The 10,062-nt window shown below is 52.9% G+C and overlaps 1 pseudogene; it reads right to left on the reverse strand.

Annotated features, from left to right (window-relative positions):
- Window positions 1–7,968: 7,968 nt before the first annotated feature.
- Window positions 7,969–9,410, reverse strand: LOC132693623 (large ribosomal subunit protein uL23 pseudogene; annotated as a pseudogene).
- Between the last annotated feature and the right edge of the window lie 652 nt (window positions 9,411–10,062).

A 10,062-nucleotide genomic window follows, 5' to 3' on the forward strand; every position in this document is an offset into this window, starting at 1 on the left:
TTATGAAGCATTTTAACAGTTACAGTAGCATTAAGCCAGCTGTGGGGCTGCGGGAGCATCAGTTGCCCAGGTGACAGCCCACAAAGCCCAACCCACCCTGTGCAGGACACTGGCCAGAACGCCCCTCATCGAAGCCTCGCAAGAGTCTTGCCCAGCAAGTGGTGTTCTCCCACTTTTTCTTTTTTTAAATTTGTTTGTTTGTTTGCTTATTTAGAGACACAGAGTGCGAGTAGGGGAGGAGCAGAGACAGAGGGAGAGAGGAAGAATCCCAAGCCGGCTCCGGAGCACGAGGCGGGGCTCAAACCCGCAAACCACGAGATCGTGACCTGAGCCAAAACGGAGTCAGACGCTTAACCAACTGAGCCACCCCGGCGCCCCCTCCCGCTTTTTAAAAAAAAGTGATGGCAAAATACATAGAACATAGAATTTACCATCTACCATTTTTAAGTGCACAGCTCAGCCGTGTTAAGTATATTCACGTTGCTGTATAATCCCCAGAACCTCATCAGCTCGCAAACCCTAAACTTCACCCACGAAATGATGACCCTTCCTGCCCTCTCCCCCCAGCCCCTGGCAACCACCGTTCAACTTTCTGTCTCTGCAAACTGGAAGGCTCTGGGGCCCTTATATAAGCGAAATCATACAGCATTTGTCTTTTTTGTGACTGGCTTATTTCACTTAGCATAATGTCCTCACTCAAGCTTCATCCCTCCTGTAGCACAGTGTCAGGATTTTCTTCTTTTTCTAAGGGCGAATGATATTCGATTGTATGTACAAGCCACGTTAGGCTTATCCATTCATCAGTGGATGGACGTTTGGGTTGTTTCCACCTTTTGATTGCTGGGAATAATGCTGCCGTGAACGTGGGTGTGCAAATATCTGTTCCAAAACCCTGCTCCCGGTCCTTTTGGATATTTACCCAGAAGTGCGTTTGTTGGTTCACGTGATACTTCTTCAATTGTTTTTAGGAACTGCCGTACTGTTTTCCATAGTGGCTACATCATTTTATAGTCTCACCGATAGGGTGCAAGGATTTCAATTTTTTCCACATCCTCGCCGATCTTTATTTTTTCCTTTTTTTTTTTTTTTAAGTTTATTTTTTTTAAGAGAGACAGTGCGCGTGTGCAAGTGTGAGCGGGGGAGGGGCAGAGAGAGCGGGAGAGAGAGAATCCCGAGCAGGCTCCCCACCGTCAGTGCAGAACCCGATGCGGGGCTCGAGAGATCATGACCTGAGCAGAAATCGAGTCAGATGCTTAACATAATGAGCCACCCAGGTGCCCCTTTGTTTTTGTTTTAAATAGCAGTCATCCTAATGGGTATATTTCCATTTTTTAAATATGGTCACTCTGCCACCAAGGAGGTCTGTTCACCATTGTCATGGTGCCAGCGGAAAGCACAGTCAAGAACTTTGAAGGAGCCCCAGCGCCTTGCTCCCTGAGGCCATCGTGAGTCCCCAGTGGCTCCATATGCTACTGTGGAACCCAGCGACCCACCCACCCAGCGCCCAGGCTCTCACAGACCCGCAGGCCCTGTCCTGCAGCAGGCACAGACCTGTGGTCTAGCCAGGCACTGCCCCATCTTCAGAGGCTCCAGAGGCCCCAGGGCCACCCTCGGGCTTTGGCTCACCGGTGTTTCTAGCACCCCCACGCCAGCCCCTTGCAGCGTGGAGGCCATGGGCTTGATGGTGAGAGTACCCAGACCCAGACTGGGCACCTACCAAGGATGGAGAGGGGCTGCATAGTAGGGCCCAGCTCTGGCTTTGTGGTGCCCACTTCTGGCAGGTGGTGAGGCGGGGAGGGAGGGCGTTGGTGGGGGGAGGGATTGAAGCCCAGAGGGCAGGCTGCCTGGCCTGGGGCCAAAAGAGTGGAGTCCTTGGGGGCTCAGAAATGATGAGAACAGAGATGGGGAGGGGTTTGAAAGCAGGGAGCCCCTGCCTACCCCCCTCCCTGCCTCCCCCCACTCCTGCCACTGGAAAGAACGCTCTCAAGAATAGTCTCTTTCTTGGTAGTTGCCCAGGACTGGGAGACAACCCCCTGGTGGGCTGTGAGCTCTGTTTAGAGGGTCATGACCAACATTAAAAAGCAAACATTAATTCATTCAATAAATAATTACCGAACGCCTCTCCCATGCTTGGCTCCGGTGGGGACAACACACATTCCGCGGGGCAGAGGAATGATCCGCAAGTAAATGAATAAATACAAACATACCAGGTCGTGTATAAGAGAAGACACACAGGCTCTGTGGGGCTGTGACTTCTGGCCTCCCGGAGGCTGTCACTGGAGGCCTTCATTCCACCCCCTTGTCCTCTTTCCTTCCTCTCTTTTATTTATTTAAAAAAAGTTTTTAAATTTGGGGCACCTGGGTGGCTCAGTCAGTTAAGCGTCCGACTTCGGCTCAGGTCATGATGTCACGGTTCGTGGGTTCGAGCCCCGCGTCGGGCTCTGTGCTGACAGCTCGGAGCCTGGAGCCTGCTTCCGATTCTGTGTCTCCCTCTCTCTCTGCCCCTCCCCCGCTCCTGCTCTGTCTCTCAAAAATAAATAAATGTTAAAAAAAAAAAAAGGAAACATTTTTTATTTTAGTTTAGAGAGAGCAAGTGCGAGTAGAGGGGGAAGGGGGGGTAGAGAATCCCGAGCAGGCTCCACACTCAGTGCAGAGTGCGGGCACCCCACTCAGAACTACTTTCAAATCTCAGTCCTACCAGCTCTCTGGCTGTGCAACCCTGGGCAGCAAACATAACCACTGGGCACCTCGGTTTCCTATCTCATGACCCTTGTCCCAGGCCTGGCGCACAGCAGGGAACCTGGCCCAGGGGTAGCCAGAAGGGCCTAGAATGCCACGGGGCCCCGTCCAGGAGCCTGGGCTGTTGGGAGCTGGGCCCAGCCTCCTCCCGTCCCCAAGTCAGGGCTGGCACGGGGTAGCTGAATGGGGAATAAACACAAGAACAGGGTTTTGGCGACACCTGGGTCACACTGCCACGTCAGCCTCATCTAGCTAGGTGACCTGGGCGGCTCGTGGACACACAGCTGAGGGCGGAGACAATTCAGCAGAGTTGTGGGCCCGAGAGGGCCTTTCAGACATGAAAATGCCCTCCCTGCACTTCTGTGTTCCTGGCTAGAATCTTCAGTGCCTGGAGCCGGTGGGAGGCAAGGGCCACTCCTCAAAGCCAGCTGGGTGGGCCATTTCCGTGGGGGGCCCCGCTTTCTCCCAACCCGTCCTTCCCTTCTCATCCACTTCTGCGCCTGCAGGGACCCTGCCCCTTTGCCCTCATGCTGGGATCCCCCAACTGTCCCCCAGCCCTGGGGGGGCCCCAGGTGTTCAGACCCTCCACCAGGTAAGGCTGAGTAGGTGTTTAGTCAGCAGTAGAGGAAAAACAATGACAAAAGAATCAATTTATATCCCGGAAAGCCGCCCACAAGCTGTGGTTTTGAATTCTTAGCCTCTCGGGTGCTCAGTTCCTCCTCTTTAAAATAGAACCAGCTGGGGGGTTGTGAGGTTCAATGAGGCCGCATGGAACAGTCCAGCAAGAAGCCGGGCCTGGGGGCGGGGGGGGGGGGGGGCGCGGTTTCTATGATCATTCCTGTTATTATTATTATCATTCATTATTAATGAAAGAGAAGCACTCAGATGAGGACCACACTCTGTGTGTGTGTGTGTGTGTGTGTGTGTGTGTGTGTGTACCCCATGGCAGGACTGAGGTTTGATGGGTTGGGATGGGGGTTGAGAGAGAGTCTAGAGTCCAAACCTTCTCTCCAGACAAATCTCAGATTCATGGGAAATGCTCCCCCCGTCCCATGTTAAGGCCCAGGACAGACACAAAGCCAGTGAGAGAGATGGGGTGCTGATCTTCCCAAGAGCCGGGGTCCTGCCCACCCCCCCACCCCCCACTTCTGAGTGCCCGTGAGCCAACCGCACACATTCGTATCCTGTCCTGCTCAGTACTGCTCATATGGGGAAACCTGCACCATGGAGGGAGCCAGCTGGTGCCAGAGGGGGTCTGAGCCCAGGTCTGGGGGACTCCGAGTTTGCTGCCCTTTGTCTTGGGGCAGCTGGAGGCAGGCAGGCTGTGCACCATCGGTGGGGGAAGGCGGGGTGTGCGGGCGACTGCCGTGGGTGGTGGAGGCCGAGAAGTGCAGCTGGAGGTCAGGGAGCCCATCATAGGAGGCTGGCCGATCACCTGTCTCCCTCTCCGACCGCCTGTGGCTATTCACGGCTGTGCCCCCCGGGGGCCTGGCATGGGTCTGGCCACGGAAGGTGGCCAGTGAGGACTGGGAAGGACCAAGAAAAGAACAGCCCCCTGTATGAGCGCGCGTCTAAAATACCCAGACTTCTCCCAGCCCTGGGGCCCCTCTCTCTCAGAAGAAAAGGTCTGAGTACGAACCTGACCATCTCTTCTGGACCTGAGCTCGGCCTTTAGGGCCTTGGTTTCTCCATCGAGAAGGGTCCACGCACCTCGCCTTGCAGTGCTTTTGACGAGATGGAATTTTTTTTTTTTTTAATTTTTTTTTTTTTTCAACCTTTTTTATTTATTTTTGGGACAGAGAGAGACAGAGCATGAACGGGGGAGGGGCAGAGAGAGAGGGAGACACAGAATCGGAAACAGGCTCCGAGCCATCAGCCCAGAGCCCGACGCGGGGCTCGAACCCATGGACCGCGAGATCGTGACCTGGCTGAAGTCGGACGCTTAACCGACGGCGCCACCCAGGCGCCCCGACGAGATGGAATTTAACAAAACCGTGGGAGCGTATGGGCCCTAATGTAATAAGCCCTCGATCCTCCCTCCGGCCCCCACACACTTGACCCCTCACCCCCTCAGACTGCCAGAGGCGGTTGCACCAGACGAGGGAGTGAGGAGGAAAGCATCTGCAGGTGGCAAGGAGGGACCGGGTGTTGGTGAAGAGACCCAAGAAAAGTTCCTACCAATGAATTAAGCCACCCGGCCTCGGGCAGGAAAATCTGAGCCCCGATTCACATCACGATATCTGCGACGGCCTTCCGAGGTTCAGAGTTACCCCCGTTCAGCACTGAAGGGAACTGAGGCAGAGGTGAGGAGGCTGGCCCAGGCCCCACAGTTCATCTGGGGCCAACACAGACCTGACGCAGGACCTGTAGAAAACTCTGGGCAGATGCCCTAAAACGAGCACGTGCGCCTGAGTGGGCTGTGCTGGGTTCCATTTCTGCCCCTGCCCCGAACCCCCAACCCCAACCCCCCAAAAAGACCCACATTATCAGAGGAGGATTCAGGCCCCTAAGCCTTTAGCTGGATACTTTTTCCCATTTTCGACCTCCCCTCTGGATGCTGAGTCCCCTGAGGGCAGGGCTTTCGACACCCCGTGTTGTTCCCAGAGTCTCACTGCTCAGTGGAGATGCCACGGGGAGGTTTGGGCACGAATGGATGACCTTGAAATCGGGAATTGGACACACCTGAGTGCAAACTGGTTTTTGTTTTTGTTTTTTTTTAATTGCATCATGACTTCAGGCCTGTTGCTGAAGCCTCACTGAAGTCAGCTTCCTCATCTGTGAAATGGGCTTTAGACACAAATTTCACGGGATTGCACTGGAGAAGTAAAACAAACCCTTACTGGCCAAACGCAGGCCCTCACTGGCCAAACGCTGAGGGGTCAGTTTCCACACACACACACACCCCCCCCCAGCCCCCCAGTGGGCTCCAGGCCCAGGCCTCCTCCAGCCAGGATCATTGGCTCACTGAGTGCTGAGCCCAGTCCTTGATGGGGGTGATCCGTCCTGCCACCGGGCTTGGCTAGCAGCTCCCTCCTTCTGGAAACAAAGAGCCAGGTCAAACGTCTGTGCTTCAACTCTCCAGCCTTCATACCTCTGCTCACGCTGTTCCTTCTACCCTGAGTGTCCTTTAGTGAAATTTCTGGGTCGTAGACGCTTTGAGATGTTTACCGGGCTGACCTCCAGGCTGCACCTCTGTGTGTTCCCAGTCCCAGTGCCCAAGGAGACGGGGCTCCCCACTCCCCTGTGGTCATCAAAGGCTTGATTGCTTGGCAGTATCTTTATTGATTCGATTTGTACTTCTTTCATGATTCGTGGGGGAAATGGTGACACCTACACTTCCTCAGAAGAGAGGACGAGACTGCAGAACTTTTAAGTAAGAAGAAAAATTATTTCTCTACGAAAGAAAAATTCCCAAAATGCTGTGGTCTCTCGGGGTCCTCCTCACTTTTCGAGGCTGAAGCAGGGGCGTTTGGGACAGCTGTGGTTAGCAGTCCCGAGACGGGGAAACCTGCAGGCCTGGAGGGAGAAACGGGGTCCCGCTCGAGTGGCCCGCATCACCTCCTGCTTTCATTTTCCTCCTCTGTAAAATGGGAACAGCCCTGTTTGCCTCCTAGGTTGTCGTGAGGACAGAAAGGGATGGTGAAGGGACATTCCCTCATTTGTAAATCAGAGATCTACAGAGGGTCCGGGGTGCGGGGTGCAGGAGAGGGAAAGTGAACCCGGGCCCTGCCCTCTCGGAGCTTACAGACCACAGGAAGCCAGACTGGGAGAGGTCCTTCGAAGGGTGCCTCCTCCCCCCAGAGAAGAGGTGTGGACAGCAGCTGCCCTGACACCACAGGCCAGCCCATCCTTGTGGACTGTGGGCATGTGAGCCGTAGAAACCGCTGTTATTGTTTTGAAAAAATCTGCTATCACACTGATAAACTGAGCTGTCAGAAGGGATGTTATTTCTGGGTGAAAGGAGATTCTGCAGAACCGGGGCTCCTTCCTGCCTGCAGCCACGTGGGCCAGGTCCCTCTCGCCAGACCTGACTTGAGTGATAACCTGGGGCCTTGAACCTGCTCCTGGCATCGAACAGCGGTGGCCGTCGCTGCAGGATGTCCACGGCCTGCGGCTCAAGGCCCCCACAATGCTTCAGGAGCAGATATCACCTTCTCTCTGACCCTGGATTCCTGGAATTGTCTGATGGAGCGGAGGCCTGTTCTCTGTCCCCCTGACAGGTTGCATGAGATTAGGTTATTTTGGTCACTCGGGGCCATTTGGTTTTTTTGGCCCGAACACGTGTCTATTAAATTGTTGTGGCACGAGTTGAGTGGCCCGGCTGGTTAAGCCTCCTTAATCTGCTCTGAAATGCACGGGCTCTGTTTTCAATTGTGATACGACCCTTGTCACCAGCAAAGGCCCCCCCCCCCGCCCCCCCGGGTTCCCATCATGGGCTCCGCCCACCAAGTACTCCTGGCAGCCGGGCATCTGGGTCTTAATTAGAATCCTTGCTCTTGGCTATTTTAAGTCTGATGCGTTGTGCTTTGTGTTGTTTAATTTTATTTTCCAGTATCGAGTTTTCATTTACATACCGGAAAGTGCACAAATCTTAAGCGTTCAGCTGGACGCATGGTTACATAGGTACGTACCCTGTGAGCACCATTTGTACCACCCCAGAAAGTTCCCTCATGCCCTTTCCCAGCCAGTACCCACCCCCACCTCGAGACCTAGCCAATAGTCTCACCTCTATTTCCATAGATTAGTTTTGCCCGTTCTTGAACGTCACCCAAGTGGAATTGTGCAGTATGTTCTCTCTGATGTCTGGCTCCTTCCACTCATCATAATATCTACTAAAAAGTTATTGTTTTGGGACGCCTGGGTGGCTCAGTCAGTTGAGCGTTCAACTCTTGATTTTGGCTCAGGTCATGATCTCTCGGTTGGTGGGATCGAGTCCTGCGTTGAACTCTGTGCTAACAGCTTGGAGCCTGCTTGGGATTTTCTCTCTCTCTCTCTCTCTGTCTCTTTCACTGCCCCCCACTCTCGCTGTCAAAATAAATGAACATTTAAAAAGTGTTATGGCCAGAAACATAATACATCTTCATTGGAAAACTTGCAAATAATGTACAAGAGAAAGAAAAAAAAAAAACACTTGATAATATCTGCACTTATTAACCACTCTTGACCTTCTAGAATGTTCCTTACAGACCTTTCAAGGCAAATGAAAATTTTTTTTTTTCTAATGGTGAAAAAATTTATATTTAGATTTGGCCAGCTGGACTCAGTTTAGATGATCCCCATTTTGTTGGCAACATCCAAAGCATCATGGTCGGGAGCCAGTCGAGCATATGCCGTCTTCTCTCTATCGGGCCTGATCCGGGGGTTGACCTTGGCCACGTCAATGTCATAGAGCTTCTTCACAGCCTGTTTGACCTGGTGCTTTGTTGGCCTTGACATCTATGATGAACACAAGTGTGTTGTTGTCTTCTATTTTCTTCCTATCTGACTCCGCCGTCAGGGGGAGCTTGATGGTGGCATAGTGGTCAAGCTGGTTTCTCCTAGGGGGCCTCTTTCCAGGATATTTGGGCTGCCCTAGGAGACGCAGTGTCTTGGGCCATAGGAAAGTAGGGGACGTGCGGATCTTCTTTTTTTTTATGGCTGTGGATGCCTTTCAGCTCTGCTTTCTTGGCCTTCGAAGCCTTTGCTCGGGCTTTGGTTTCGGGGGGCGAGGGTGGGGCAGGGGCTTCCTTCTTCGCCTTTGGTGCCATCTTTGTGAAGGGGGAAAATATTTTTTAACGTAAGTCAACTCCCGTGATACGTTTTACCCTAGAACATTTTTTGTCTCACTCAGCACAGCCGAGGTGCGGTGCCTTTCCACGTCAGGATGTGTAGACCCACGGCTACACAGCACGGCATTTTTATCCCCGGATGATGGGGACTTAGGTTGTCTCTCCCATTCGATTTCCTCTTGCTTCTCTCTCACTCCCGGGACAATATGCTCCATAAGAACAGAAAACGTATCTGTCTGTGTGCCGCCTCCCCCACACGGCGTGGGTGCGGGAGGGAGCGGACAAGTTTCAGTGAACGTGCTTGCACACACGCCTGTGACAACTAGTTTAACTATGTTTGCAAGAAAATTCCTGAAATTCGGATTGTTGGCCCCCAAAGAATACACATTCCTAAGTTTTTGGGTTTTCTTATAAATATATTTTTTTAAATGTTTATTTACTTTTGAGAGAGAGAAAGCGCACGAGCAGGGGGAGGGGCAGAGAGGAAGGGGGACAGAGGATCCGAAGCAGGCTCTGTGCGCACAGCAGGGAGTCCCATGTGGGGCTTGAGCTCAGGAGCTGCGAGATCCTGAACTGAGCTGACGTCAGCCACTCAACTGACTGGGCCACCCAAGAGCCCCCACATTCTTAAGTTTTTTTGTTCTACATTGCCAAATTACCTTCTGGAAAGATCTGTTTAATCATGCGTTCATTCTAATTTTTAGTGAACACCTACTCTGTGCCAGATACGGTCCCAGGCACTGTGTTTATAGCGGTGAGCAGCCCGCGTCTTCATGGAGCCCGTGTGTACCCCCCACGAATCGGGAAGGCCCAAGGCCACTTTCCCACCGCTCACCCTCACTCAGTTACCTTGTGCTTTTGAAACATTCCCCATCGGGTGAGAAGAGATATCTCACCACTTTTTTAAAACGTGTATTTATTTTTGAAAGGGAGAGAGGGAGAGAGAACGAATGGGGGAGGGGCGGGAGGGGGGGGGACAGAGAATCCGAAGAGGGATCCGTGCTGACGGCAGAGAGCCTGATGTGGGCTTGAAGTCACAAACCGTGAGATCACAACCTGAGCCGAAGTCAGACACGTGACCGATTGAGCCACCCAGGAGCCCCTCAACAATTTTTTCAAGATGTATTTATTTTGAGAGGTGGGGGGAGGGGCAGAGAGACAGGGAGAGAGAATCCCAAGCAGGCTCTGCGATGTCACCACAGAGCCTGACACGGGGCTCAAGCCCACGGACCGTGAGGTCACGACCTGAGCGGAAACCAAGAGTCGGATGCTCAACCGACTGAGCCACCCGGGCACCCCGAATGCCGACTCCAAGTTAAGCCTTGTTCCCTGTCCCTGTGGCGCTTTTATGCCAGTTGGGGAAGACATACCATAAACAAAATTGAGAACTATAGTGCCCGTAAGAGGTCATAAATGCAAGACAGTCGTAAAGAACTCTAGGAAGCCAAGGATTGCAGGGTTAGGTGGGAGTGTCAGGGATGCCTTGCTGACAAAGGTGACGTTTGAGACAAGATTTAAGGAGATCAGAGGACCAAGCTGCAGATTTCTAATGGAA

Source organism: Panthera onca, chromosome B4 (genome assembly GCF_046562875.1).
Source record: "Panthera onca isolate mPanOnc1 chromosome B4, mPanOnc1 haplotype 2, whole genome shotgun sequence".
NCBI lineage: Eukaryota > Metazoa > Chordata > Mammalia > Carnivora > Felidae > Panthera > Panthera onca.